General features: G+C 44.0%; 1 protein-coding gene across 2 annotated transcripts in view; it reads right to left on the bottom strand.

Annotated features, from left to right (window-relative positions):
* The window catches only part of ADGRL3 (adhesion G protein-coupled receptor L3), a 487,040-nt gene extending 479,161 nt beyond the window's left edge, over positions 1-7,879 (bottom strand). For both annotated transcript variants that reach the window (XM_053975251.1, XM_053975252.1), the window contains exon 1: positions 7,330-7,879. The gene's annotated coding sequence lies outside the window, so the exon portion shown is untranslated. The remainder of the gene's footprint in view (positions 1-7,329) is intronic.
* Positions 7,880-14,501: the final 6,622 nt, after the last annotated feature.

The raw sequence follows: 14,501 nt of genomic DNA, 5'->3' as shown, positions 1-14,501 counted from the left end.
AGACCAGTACTGTGTACCTCCAGAGAGATTTCACATAAAAAAAACATTCAGGATAGAATCCCAAAATCTTTTGTAAATGCAGGGAAAAAAAAAGGAGGGAGACATAAAAAAACCAAACCAAACAAACCCAAACCAAAAATGCAAAAGAACACAGCAACAGAAGTGGTAAGTAAGGATTCACATTACACAGCACATATGGGTAGAAAAAACCACAACATACATCTTGCTGAAAGAAAAACAACCAAACAACAAAAACCTGTGCCCTTTGAAGCAAGTGGTGGGAATTTGTACCATTTTGAAATCATAATGTTTCAGTCAGTAACACACATATGCAAAAGCCAACCAAAAGAAAAGGAGTTAACATGATCCCTGAAATTCTCAACTGTCTCCATCAGTGAGATGTATTCAAAAAGACAGCTACAAAGGGGGTTTTTTTTTCCCCTCCTTCAGCAGTCTTTGGAACAGAAAAAAATAAAAATAAAATAAAAATAGATAAAATAAACTAAAATTGTGGGGGAAAAGGAAGGGGGGGGGAAGAGAAAAAATCCAGAGAGCTACTGAAAATGTCCTTACAGGGTCAGCTGTCACTGGAATGCATTTGCATATTCAAGGTACCCACCCATGCAGAACATTAAAAACTGGGCTTGGGTCCCTCCCCCATTTTCACAGGCTTAAGCCATGGCTTGGTTTGCCACACTGAAGAGCAAGGCAGGGCAGCGCCTCTGCAGGGCTCATAAACAGATACCCACTGATGAAACAGAACAGGGGCACTGCTTCTGCTTAGGGCCTCCCTTGTCTCCTGGTGTCCTCCAACACAACACGCCGGCTTTAGCACTAAAAAAAACCAGTAAACAGCTCAGCAGCCCCCAGTGCTGGGCTCTTCTGAGCTAAACTCCCCATCTAACCTAGGCCTGCCCAAAGTTAGGAAGCATACTTATAGCTAATACGTCCCTTACTCCTTGCTCAAAGGAAAATGTTGACATTCCCAAGTATGCTGCAAACAGCACTTCTGCAACACAGTGAAGCTTCTCTTACTCTGAGGGCAATGAAAAAAAATCTCATTAAGGTAGGCTTGGGATCAGCAACTTCAGAATGGAAAAAACCTGCTACAATAAATAAGCAAGGACCAGAACTGACTCTGATAAAACATGTGGTTGCTCAACGCATCTAAAAATGTGGTTATGCTATTTTGGTGTTGGACTACTAACCAAGCAACTCAGTTAAAATTTTACAACTGCAGGCCCATGCACAAGTTATTGTCCATTACTGCACCTACCAAAAAACAACCAGAAAATAAACAGAGTTTCCAGCAAGACAATTTAAAAAAAAACGAAAAAACAAACAACTCTTTGCATCAGCATCATCATTTCACAAACAAAACCAGTGTATGCACACACATGGACATACATATGTGGGTACATGTTTTGGGTACAGGTGCAATTCTCAGATTTCACCTAAAGCCAAATTCTTTTTCATTTTGCCAAGTTTGACAAAAAAATCAGAACTGCGTCTGTTCCCCAAATCATGGTATTTGTATGTCTATATATGTGCCTGCCCATGATAAAAAGATGTTCTAAGACTGCATTAGTCAGAATGTTCCTATTCCCCGAATTTTAAACGGTGTTCATTGATGTAGTGGCCTCACCTCCATAAGTAGATTCTTGGTTTTTAGGGAGTGGCAAAGGGACTTCCTGTAAAAACTCATATATATTGTGTGCAGTGACTCTCACAAACTAATTACTTGCCCTTGGTGTAAAACCACTAAGAGTCTTACCCAATGGGGCCAGGTTAGACTAGGCCTCCTTTCAGAACAGTGCTGTGCCATGCTGGCACCTTTGAGCAGAACTTTGCAGTAGGGCAATTCACAGGTAAATTTTAAGCATCACTTCTACAGAAGCACTCTCTAGAGAGTCCTATTGCATTTAACTTTGCATTTCATGTTGGTCCTTTGTATTTATGACACCTTGTTCTAAGTTTCAGAAACGCATAGCTCCATTCCAAAGTTCAAAATCAATGGCTTTACCTGACATAAATCAATGCAACTGCAATCAAATCAGTAAAGCTCTTACAATTAATAGTAGCAAAGCTATAATCCAAACTACTCAAAATACTGTGCATAATATTTCAAAGCTGTTCCTTGACAGGTACCTATTGTAATGAATTGGAGGTATGCTACAGGCCTCTGAAGCATTAGGTTTGTAGCCACTGAAAAAAATTCCTATGTAATTACTCACATATTGACTAACACGCTTTAAAAAAATAATTTTTAAAAATCCTGGCAGAGTAAGCACCAATGTAAAGGTTTATTACTTTTAGGCATTTAAACAAAATCTACAACTTCATATTGCCTAAATGGGATAGCTGCCAAACTCCTCTTTGCTTTCTTCAGAATGCTCTCTATTTCATGACCCTTACAACTCAAAGCTGTCAAGCCTCAAACAATAGTGTCTTTATTTTAATTTTGGACTGTTTTCACAAACACATTTTAGAAGTGTACACAGATTTCTACTCTTCCTCTGTGTTCAATGCTTTGTTTGGCCTGAAATGCCACCTCTGGCAAAGACATTACAAAACAATTACTAGAAACTTGATGCTGAAGCAGGGGAATGTTTTTGAAAAGATTCCACATCTGAGATTCTGGAGCTTCTCTTCAGAAGATACCACATGTGAGACTCTTGAGCATCTTCCCTTCACAGGAAAGCCAACAGAAGTGCTCCACTGACTACAGTGGGAGCTCCCATGACAGATGCATCAGTACCTCCTTCAGATGGGAGTGGGCCTGAAGAAGTAGAGATGAAAAGTTCAAAAAGGGAGGGGAAAAAAGACTCAGCCAGAGGAAAACACAGATTTCAGGCAGGCTGAAAAAATCCTGAACTGAGCACCACTTAGTAAGTAATACTGTGGTCCACAACACTATTAAAATGACATATCTACTGCCTGAAAAGACTAGCTACCTTGCTATAGTTACAGATGCTTGGTGCAATGACTAGTAAAAGCATCTGCCTTACAGGCAAAATCAGAAAGCTCTCTGAAGACTGCAGAAGTAAAAGCTGTAGTGCCAAGGTGTCTTTAGAGAAGTTGTCTTAAAAATGAACACTTAGCTTGCAGGCAGAAATTTCAGACTGCACTGTAGAGATTATCTAGTGAGGAACATAAAGAAAGCATTACACTGCAAACCTGGAGGCCAAAAACAGGCAATGAGATAACGTCCTAGATAGAATCATATCACAGATTTGAGTAGGAGGTGGTTTCCTTACCATTAAGATAGGCAAGAATTAAAAGTAGATGCTTAAAGACAAAGTTCTCCTTCTACTTCATCAGCTTGCTCTGGGAGCTTCTATTGCCACTAGGCACCAGGATGAGACCAGAGTGCTGGAGCATCTCAAAACCTACAGAAACACGACATACTCACATGCATCCCAAGGAGGGATTAAAGAGCCTTACATTAAGTGCTGGTGAGGATCATGACAAACATTTGGCAAGGCAGGCATGACCCCAGGAGATGAGGCAGTCAGAGGCCAGCACGTCACACCCCCTTACTGGGACAGGTACATTCCTACAAACACAGCATACTGAATTCCTGCAAATGACAATTTCTAGCTCTCCATCCTGCAACTGAAAGCACTGCCTGAAGACATAGCAGAGACTGAAGTGTGGATGTACACTCAGAATTTGGCATCATGGTGCATTTTTCATATTCCCATCCCAGCAGGAGGGCATCTATTGAATAAGAAAAGGACCAGCAGGGAAGAAATGGGTGTCCATAAACATCTCTCCAGAATGTCAATGCTCACCAGTACATCCTCCCCCAATAAGCAGCCCATTAGAAGGGGAAGACAAAACATTATTTTGCAGTGCTGTCCTGATGTTTCAGTATTGTCCTCAGCAACCCATCAATATTGTGATGTCTAGACCATCACCACTCCAAAAAAAATTAATTTTTGAGTTGTTCTTACAAACCTCTTGTGATGTACAAGAAGTCTCTAGGGAATAAAAATTTTTATCAAAATCACTCCAATCGCAGCATTTGGCTGTTTCCACAACCACCAGGTAATATAATTACAACAGAAAAAAAAAAAAAAAAAGAACTTACTTAAAGCACAGAAAATCTTTATGCCTATCCTCCATGTTTTAGCTTTTCCCTGATCCATTCTTGCTCCCTGAATTCCATCTCTTTCATCAATCTTTAACCCATCCTTTATAATGTGTCACACATTAAATTGCTTCCTAGTCAATCCACACCAGTCCCAACACTATTAGTATTAAAATTATTAATAAATCACCCATTCCTAGGACTTCTTCATTTATGAAGACTTCCCTCCCCCGTGTGCATGAATAAATGTGTTGATGATGCATCCACTCATGCTCTGAATATGAAAACCCTGACAGCAGCATCAGGCCCTCCAGCTGAGTGCTGCCCAAAGCTAAAGGTCATGCATATTCCTGTTCAGTTCTGGCTGAGCTTTCGCTCTACCTGCCTCTAAATATCTATTTATTTATTTTTCTAACATCCCTGCAACGCTGGGCTGAGATGCCCAGCTCATCAGTCAGCTGGCTGATGTGCGTGTCTGCATTTTCACCTACAAACCTGCTTGCACTTCCCTCCCAGCCAGCAAAGAGCACCCACTTCATGTTTGCACCCGCAGGCACAGGGCAATTTGCTTTCTGTTTCAGGAGGAAAAAAGCCTTTCCTGCAATCAGTGCTTGGATAGGCAAGCTGAGCACCTCTGCCACATCACTCTAAACCGGGAGGAAGGACATGGTCCCCATGGCATCCCAACCTGTCAGATGCACAGCCAAGCAAACAAAGGAGGGGGGTGGAGGGATGGACCTAGCAGGGCTCAGGGACAAATTCAAATATCCTAGGCTGAGACATAAACTACTTCATCTCCGGAGGGCACTAAGAAACTGAAATGCAAGCTCCTGCTTTTGTCACAAAAAAACCATCTCCATGAGGACTCGGTAGCCTCAAGTTAATAAATACTGTTAAAATCTCACTGCCCCACAAAGCAGCACCCAATGTTTTCACTATCATCAATCAACACTGTCATTTATCTTGTTCTGGAATTCAATGCAAAACTAAAATACCTTCTCCTAACCACCCCAAGAAGAAAAGGGAAAATACATACTTATTCAATAATAGAAATTATATGGAACTCACAGGTGAAGACTAGCTTTATAGAAACTTCAGTCCTTTTGGAAATAAACACACCAGAGATTTGTGTCCACTTTATTTTTTGCTAGCAGGTAACAAGACAGCAGTCACTTTATAGTAAATCAAGCCTAAATAAGAAAGAAGTACTCTTAAAGAGCAGGAACCGGAGCAGCCTCAACCACAACAAGGGGGACTGACTCCTGTTCTCTCAGAGCAGTTTAATCTTTAGGAAAAATACACAGCTTTACCATGGAGCCCTAACCTGAATTTTGTCACCCAACATTGGCATGGATCTAAAGTGATGACTGCAGACTTTTTGACAGCAGCCCATTTTAACCTGTAACACCTGGTTTACTCCCATGAAAAGCTCCACGGAAGAATTCTCCCTAATGAATGCACAGTAGAAGCCTGTTCGTATTGCAAACCCCTGGAAATGATGATAAATGAGCTCTACAAAGCACATGCTACTACTCAATACCAAGCAGGCAGCATTTGCTGTGCTCTTAAGAGGCAGCATTCCACAATGAAAATGGAATTTATTTCTTTTCAACTCCAGGGAAGATTTCTTTTTGGTCAGTTTCGAAAATTTTGATCCTACATTCTGGAATAATGAATGCTGTAATACAGTGAGAAATTGCAGCCAGCAGACTACCTCTCTGACTTATATCAAGAGACAGATGGCATTTTCGCCTTTTGCCTTACATCTCAGCCTCTCTCTAAGCAGCTGGCTGCCTAGAACCAGAACTGTGAGAGTGGAAATGGCAATTAACTCCTAAGGAGTGATCTAAACAGGAAAGTAAATACAATAGACGTGGGTTGTTTTGGCTAAAACATAATGAACTCCACAGTTGACAAACAGAAACAATACATTGCTGTTGGCCAAAATACGAGTTGTTTTAACTACCACTGAGAAGAATCTCATGCCTATCAGGAAAGGGAGAGAAAGAGAGGCTCCTTTCCTACCTCGCCAACCCTCAAGCAAAACTACCCATCTGCCTGTCTGTAGGAGAAAGGGTAAGGAAAAAAGCCCAACTAAATGTACTGGAGGTCAGCGTTACTTCCCTGGACAACTCCGGATGCAAGCCTGCTGATCAAACTCAGTCCTCGAAGGCAATCCCCCAAATACCCAGGGCACATCTCTGGGGTAGTGTAGCTACATCTTCATTAGCACTAACGGGCACCAGTTGGAGGCAGGCTCCTTAAACTGGGAAACAGGGTTGCTCTCCGGCTGATGGTTCCTCCCTGCCATCAGCCTTACAACCGGTACTTCCAAGTTACGCGGTCAAAAGATGATTGCAAGGGAAACACAAATAAATAATTAAGGGAGCAAATAAACAAAGGGTAAAAAGGAAATAGGCATTAAAAATACAATTCCAGCTCTACATACCGGCCCTTACTCAAAACAAACGCCAGTCCTATACGGACAGGAGCCAGCAAACGCAGCCTTATGGCAGGAGGTGCGGAGCTCTGCACATCCCTACCTACACCGAACGTTTCGCTCTCCGGCTGCACGGGAAGGCGAAGCTCCTCGCGTCTACCTGTAACCCGGGGCTGCTGGATTCAGACCTCTACCCTACCCCCTCACCTCCACGGGCAGGCAGCCCCCAACACACACCCACAATTCGGCAAATTCCCTCCCACTCATGCCCCCTGATATCCAAGAAAGCAATCGCTTCTCGAGGCACCCTTCAGCTATTAAACAGCAACGCAGATCCACGAAAGAGTCGGCATGAAGATGGGGGAAGGGGGGGAGATTGAGGAAACATAATGAAACTCACGAATTCCTCAGTGTAACACCAGCAAACCCCCCGGTCCAACGTGGTGCCTTTCACAGAAAAAAAACAAGGGAGAGCAAGAACAAAACCTACTAGGTTCCCCCACTGTCTTTGCCACCCTAGCTGCCCACAGCCAAACCAGGCTGGAGCCTACAAGGCATTTCCAAACAAGATGCACATCCCTTGTCTCCACTGTCGCCCAGCATGCAGACCCAGAGAGATGCTCCCCCTTTACCTGGAGGATCCAGCCTCCCTGAAGACAAACTACCCTTATTATAGCATAATTCAATCCAAGCGTGCGCCCAGGGCGGCCGGCACCCTTCAGCCCAACGCAAGCGGGCAAGGGAGCAACCGAGGGCCAGGTAAGGGCTGCTAAGCATCCATGTGCTGGTTAGTTACCTTTAGTCACCTCCGGCTCCTGAGATTCGAGTCCCCATCAGATCCTCAACAACCTGCAGCAGGGAGCTGCTGCCACAATCCAGCCATTAAAACCAGGGGTGGGAGTAGGAAGCAGACCTGGCCACAGTACCAAAGCCCCCAGCCAGGAGGAAAAGGGGGCCGGACGAGAAGCACGGACGTCCCTCAAGCAAGGAAAAATTAAGAAAAAAAAAAATAGAAAGAAGTAAAGTCTTTCCTTTTTTGCCGTGTTCTTCTGCTACACGAGCTTCCTCCCGGAGGACGAGAGTGTGTGGGGATGGGGGAGGCGATCGCTCCCTCCTCTTCCCCACCGTTGCCGACCCCTCTGGACGAAAGCCCCGCTCCGATTTACCTCCTCCAGGTAGGCAACTTCAGAGCAAGGTGATGTCTCCGGAGTCGGCGCCACCGGCCAGGCGATTCGGATGCGGCAGAGTCATTGCCTGTGCTGCTGCTGCCGCCGCTGCTGCTGCTGCTCCTGGGGAAGAACAGCTGCTGCCGAAGAGACCACCAAAAAAAACAAAATAAAAAAAAAGAGAGAAATCTTCCACCATGCCCCTTTCTCTTCCTCTCTCTCCCCTCCAGCACCAGCCGCTCTTCGCATCCGCTCCCCTGCCCGCGGCCCCTCGCTCCGCCGGGGCTGGGGGACACAAAGGCGCCCGCGCAGAGGGAGGCAGGTCGTCCTCAGCCCCCCGCGCTCCGCAGACACCCTGTATCCTTCCTCTTCTTCCTCCTCCTCCCACTGCGGAGACCGCCAGCCCCGGCGCGGCGCGGGCGGGCGGAGGGGGCGGCTCCGCGGGCGCGCCCCGCGCGGTGCTCAGCGGATGCGGGGGGGCCGCATGGCCGCCCCGCCGGCTCGACACGGCTCGGCACAGCGCACACGCTCCGCACACGGGCAGCGTACTCCGGGGTGGCGGGACCCGCGTCCCCAGCAGGGCCGGGCCGGGAGCGGGGAACGGGGCCCGGGGAGGAGGCGGCGACGGGCGGCGCGGCGCTGCTGCCCTGCCCGGCGGCGGCCGCACGGAGCCGGGCGGGCGGCGAGCCGAGGGGCGGGGGAGCGCCGAGGGCCCGGATCTGGGTTGCGCGGACGCGGGCTCCACCTAGCAGCCGGCCGGCACCGCAACGCACCGCCGCGTCCGCACTGCCCCGCAGCCGCCTCTTAGCCCGCAACCTCTGCGATCCAGCCCCCCGCCCGCCACCACCTGTCTCGCAGCCCCCTCCGGAAAGGATCCCGCACCGCCCAGTTGGACACTCCGCCCGTGGCTTCCCTGCCAGGTAGCCAATCGCAGCCTCCATACAGGGCACGGACCCACTCCACACTGACTCTCCCATGGCCCGATTGGCCGCTTGGAATTTTGTCCCCATCCAAGCAGCCAATTGCAGCCTGCCTTTGCGGCACCGATCCATCACCTGTGTAGTTGCTCTGCCCACTGCTGCCCTCCCAGAAAACTAATTGCAGCCTGTATTTGCAGCACAGACCCTAGATTCCCCGGCTCACGATTAGCCTCTCAGCATGTTGTCCGCAACCAAGCAGCCCATCAGACCACACCTCCTGGTCAAGGATGGTCTCCCTGCTGCCCAGCACAGGCTCAGGGCAGTCTGGCATCAGCTGGGGCAGCAAGACACACTCTATCCTTGCCCTGGCACACCTAGGAGGTGGGAAACATGAACCCACTCATCTCCTGAGAGTCAGGAACCTCCAGGAAAGAGGACAAGAAGCCTTCCTTTGCGTTAACGTGTAATCTTAAATGCTTGCGTGGGACCTCCAGAAATAATGGCGCTTGGCTGGAACATGCTAACATTTCCCTCACAAACCAAATTGTTTGTTTGTTTTGGTTTGTGAGGGAAGGACCTAAACAAATTAAGCTCTTTTAACAACAAAGCAAACAAAAAAGTAGATTTCTGACAATCATAGTTTTCTAATTGCCTGACTGCTGACAAATGCAACACACCACACTTTAGCCCAGTGACCAGACCTACCTGGGGACTTGCTGCTGCACTCCCAGCTTTGACTGTAGCCAAGAGAGCTGGAAGGGCCCAAATGAGGCCTCCTGATCCAACCCAATGGAAAATATACTCAGTTAATTATCCTGCTCAGCTTTTTCCTTAACAAGCTCCTAAATATCCTTGATGATGGAGACCTTGCAAGGCCATTCTTTTAAATGGGATAAAGGAATTAAGTAATCTTGTTTGTTAACTCAGACCATGAATCAGGAAGATGCTCACACATGTTCCTAGCTGAATTTCTAGTTAGACAGGCACAGAAATGTGTATTTAATGTTAAGAACTGCTTTCTGGATGCATTGATGTGCAGTGGAAAATTAGTACCAATAAACATAAGGGATGTTTTCCCATTAATAAAATCAGGGCCCAGTCACTGACCCTGCAAAAATAAAGAAAGAATATCAACTGTGGTCAGGGAAGGGAAATCTACAATTTTTAACAGGTCTTTTTCAACCATTTCCATTTCCAGTAGATGTCTGCAAAGTCATGTTAGAGAACACCTGTCCTTTTCCTACATGGCTGCAGAACAGTCCCACATGTCCAAGTGAATTATGCTCAGTCTTCTACAATCACTTGACTTAAGAAAAAGTAGATTTCAAAGCAATTTAAAAGCCGTTGTTCTTTGGACCTTGCATTTGACTCATGAAAATTATTATTTCCCAGTGGAGAAAGCCCTTGGAGAATCTACTGCTTCATCTTTGGGAAAGTCCTTTGTGTAACAGCCTTTCTTCCAGGGTCTGCATGGAGGAGAAAAACAAAAAACGAAGCAAACAAGGAAAACAACAACCAAAAAACTCCACAAAACCAACAAACCAATCCCACCCCCCAAAAAGAACCCAAACTAGCAAAACCCTCTAATCTGTAATACTGCTTCTGCTGGGATGCTCAGAGATATGAGATATGAGATTCTTCAAGATACAATTACCTCTCTGATGATATTCACCATTCACCACACATGCTCTGGGAATGAAACAAAGCCCTACAAGTTGAAATTAGATTTCTTCTATATCTTTAAGCTGTGTTTTAATGCAGAGATGAAAATGAAACCAATGTTCAGTCAGCAAGTAAAGAAAAGACAAAAAAACACTAGGCTAAAGTGTGGTGGTGTGTTTTTTTTCCCCTCTCATAGCATTGCATAAAATGAGGATGGAAAAAGCCCAATAGATTGTGGGGGGAGGCGAGGAAGAGCTTCAAAATGCCACCAGCCTGTTGTGCTGTTGGTGCTTTTTAAAATCATGTCTCAGGCTTAATGCTGTGAGTCAGCCGAGAAAAACTTAGACACAGAATAGTTGCAGTAGGTTGTGCAGTTGTCTCCAGAGGCAACAGCAAGATTGTTCTCCAAAGAATATTTCCCCAGTATTTTGTCCAGCAAAACTTGAAATGTGTCCAGGGATAAGGTTTCCACTAATTCCCTTGAGTGATTACTCCCCAGTCTCATATATCTCACCATTTGGAAGATTTTCCTCCTGTTCAGCCTACATTTTTGCATTTCTTAATTTAATACTATTACTTGTGGTTATGGCCCAAATTAATCAAAGTACTTCAATGCATGCTTAAATTTAGTATATGCTGAAGCACCACTGAAATCATGGACATTGGTGTTTTGCAGGGCTGATGGATCTGCATGTGTTTTAGCACTGTGGTGAACTGGGACCATGCATCATACAAAATAATTATCTTTCTCTTACATATTTTTAAGCCATTATCTTTCCCCTGCTTAATTATTGATTAGATAAGCTATATATTTAAGCTACTTAATCTCTGCTTGTGTATCACTCTTTCCAAGAGTCATTTTTCTTTTTCAGATCTGAATTCCCTGAAACTCTTCCATGTTTTTTGAGGACGAGTAATGAGGTATTGCAATTTAATGACATATCCCAGGTGTGATTACATAAAGAGCAGTTATTCTGTGCAGTTGGAGGATATAACTTACCTTCACTAGCAACCCCAAAGCGCATTGATTTGTTGTGCTGCTCTATCATTTTATAAGACTCTATAATCTACTCCTATTCTTTTCCATATCCATCACCCCGGCATTCAGTTATTTTTTACTTGCATAGGCAGACAGCCTTGAGGCCTTGAAATTCAGTGTGGTGTTTTACGCTGGGAAACCTGTAACAGAACCAAATTGCAACCTTAGAGAGGTTTCCAGAACACTTTCTTCCAAAAAAAAAAAAAAAAAAAAAAAAAAAAAAAAAAAAAATCTCTGTTTCAAAATGTATTATTTGAATCTGTTCACCCAGGATTTTGAGTTCCCAATCAATTTACTTCAGGAGGGTTTGTCACACATACCACCCTGGCACCATGGTGTCTGTATCGTTTGTTGCTCATTATTCCATTATCCCCCAGGTAGATGTGGAGCTTTAATGATAATTTCATTATTTTGCGATGATTTAAAAGTGGGTTTACTGAATTGTAATTGACTGTTATTCTGATTCTTTTCTCCTTTTATTTTTTTCTTTTTCTGAATATATGTCCTATTTGCTTTCTCTCATATTTCCATTAACTTCCATAAACAACTGTCACTGAGCCATTACATTCTGTAATGAACTACCTTATTCTCAAAGATGCATGTCATCTGGACCAATTCATGGATACACATTTCTGTTTTCAGCACTGTTAACAGTTGTCCTACATGAAACATACAATGTTTTCTTTACTTCACTATCAAGTATTATGGTTGGTTTTCACCTTTTTTTTTTTCCAATCTGAAGTATTGTCATGACAAAACTACATGAATTTTTAAAAACAAATGCTGTGGAGTGATACAAATAAACATCACTGACTTCCTACTATAGATCCAGCAAAACTCAGCTTATCTCTGATAAATCCACATTTCCATCAGAAAATCACAATAATTCAAATAGATAGATAGATAGATAGATAGATAGATAGATAGATAGATAGATGGTAACACTGAATTAGACCTCGACAGACTCCACATTCTGTGTTTTCTTCACCCCCATCATCATCTCCTCTGTACTCCTGATCTAGGAAAGCACCATAAGATCCCTCCCTGCAAAGGAAGCACCTCATGTTTTTGCATGCTGAATTTTCCCACACTCATTTCTAGGCACAAACTTCAGTGGGATTGTTTGCACTGGGCTCAAGCAAAATTCCAAAATAAGGAGTAATTCAAAAGCAGAAATCAGCGACAAGGGTCACACTTGGTCTGACTTTTTTAGTCTCTTCCTCCTAATATGTACCTTCATTTGGATTCCATTTTTCTAGTTGCAAGAATAACTTCAAAAAATAACAAAATACCTCCTCCCATATTACATCGAAAATGCAGCTAATAATGATTTAATTTTGAAAACATGGGCTGTCAAAAAATGCTTTCCACTTAAGGGATAGTTTAAGCCATAGCACACTGGCAACTGTAGTAGGTTTGCAGTACCATGGCACCAACAGAAAAGCCTAAAGGAGAGAAGGTGCCATGGAATGTCTGGTCCCTAACTTTTAGCTAACATATTTCCTTGCAGCCAGTCCATGTCCAATGGACCCATCTGCAGCAGAAGATGGGTTCTGAGTCTCTCAATAATAGTATGCTGGTTTCAGCTGGCGTAGAGTTAATTTTGTGCACAGAGGCTATTATTGGGCTGTGTTTTGGATTTGTGCTGAACACAGTGATGATAATCTAAAGATGTTTTTGTTATTGCTGAGCAGGGCTTGCACAGAGCCAAGGCCTCTTCTATTGTTTGTACAGGGAGGCTGGGGATACACAGGAGGCTTGGAGGAGACAGAGCCAGGCCAGGTGACCCCAACTGATCAAAGTGATATTCCAGACCATGTGGCATCATTCTCAATGTAAAAAGTGGGGAGAAAAAGGAGGAAGGGGGGGACATTTGGAGTGATGGTGGTTTTCTTCCCAAGTTAGGTATGCTGGGGGGCCCTGGTCACTTGGAGATGGCTGAACACATTCCTGTCCATGGGAAACACAGAATTAATTCCTTGTTTTGCTTTGCCTCAGTGCGCTGTTTTTGCTTTTCCTATTAAACTGTCTTTATCTCAACCCACGGGTTTTCTAGCTTTTGCTGTTCCAATTCTCTCACCAATCTTACTGGTGGGAGAGTGAGTAAGCTTTTGCATGGGGCTTTGTTGATGGCTGAAGTAAACCATGACAAACAGAAATATGCCTGATTTTCTTTTGGTGTTCCTACTCTTTGGGTGGGCGTCAGTACCGTTTCAGTGTTTCCTGAAGTGGAGGCAGTAGGGATATGGAAAGACTTCCTGGCATAGATAGGGTGTTGCCCTGAAAAGTGTAGTATTTAGTCCAACTGGGAAGGCTGTGCAAGCACACTGTGGAACACTGGTGATGACTTGTTGACTGGTGGCTTAGACATGGATTGCAAAGTGGCCATGCATAAAAGCTATCTGAACTGTTGACTTGAATCTGTCCGTAGTCAAGGTAATAAGGCAATTAGACACAAAAATCATTAATAATTTAGCTTAATTGAAACCTAACAATACAGACTTCCTCTGCAATTCCAAGTTATTTCAACTGTTTGGAAAGCATGACCTGTCTCTGTTGTTCTAGTACATATGTAATGTGGGAGGAAATAAAAATTGTCACTAGAATTTAACTTTAAAGAACTTGTATTGTTTTGGTTGTTTTTTTGTTTTGGTTTTTTTTTGTTGTTTTTTTTTTTGTTTGTTTTTTTGTTGTTGTTGTTGTTGTTTTTTTGTTGTTGTTTTTTGTTTTGTTTTGTTTTGTTTTTTCCACTAATTTGAACCCATGAATTCTCTGATTCTATTTTCAAATAAAGGTTCTTTTTGTGTGTGGATAAATTAGGCTGTAAGATGTGACTGGCTGTTGTAGAGCGGGAGTGGGACTTTGATGTAGAAGTCATGTTAAAGCAGATGGGTGTGCTGAGCATGCTTCAGGCTAAATGGGAAGAGCAATTAAATGCTCTTCCACACAGTTATTGCTGAAACAACAGGAAGCAGAAATAGCAGAGTAAATAAGCTGTGCCATCAGAGAGGTTTCCCAGGAACTGACAGCAAATTTGGAAGCAAAAAGGTTTGTTGGTTGCAGCTGCTGGTGAAAGTCACAAAAGTTCAGGGAAACAAGGAAAAACCCCAATAAACAACAAAAGCATTATCTTGGTTGAGAAGGAGAAGAAGAAGAATGATTTTTAGGACCGAAAAGGTGG

Source organism: Vidua macroura, chromosome 4 (assembly GCF_024509145.1).
Source record: "Vidua macroura isolate BioBank_ID:100142 chromosome 4, ASM2450914v1, whole genome shotgun sequence".
In the NCBI taxonomy this organism is placed as follows: domain Eukaryota; kingdom Metazoa; phylum Chordata; class Aves; order Passeriformes; family Viduidae; genus Vidua; species Vidua macroura.
This window is presented reverse-complemented; position numbering and strand designations above follow the sequence as displayed.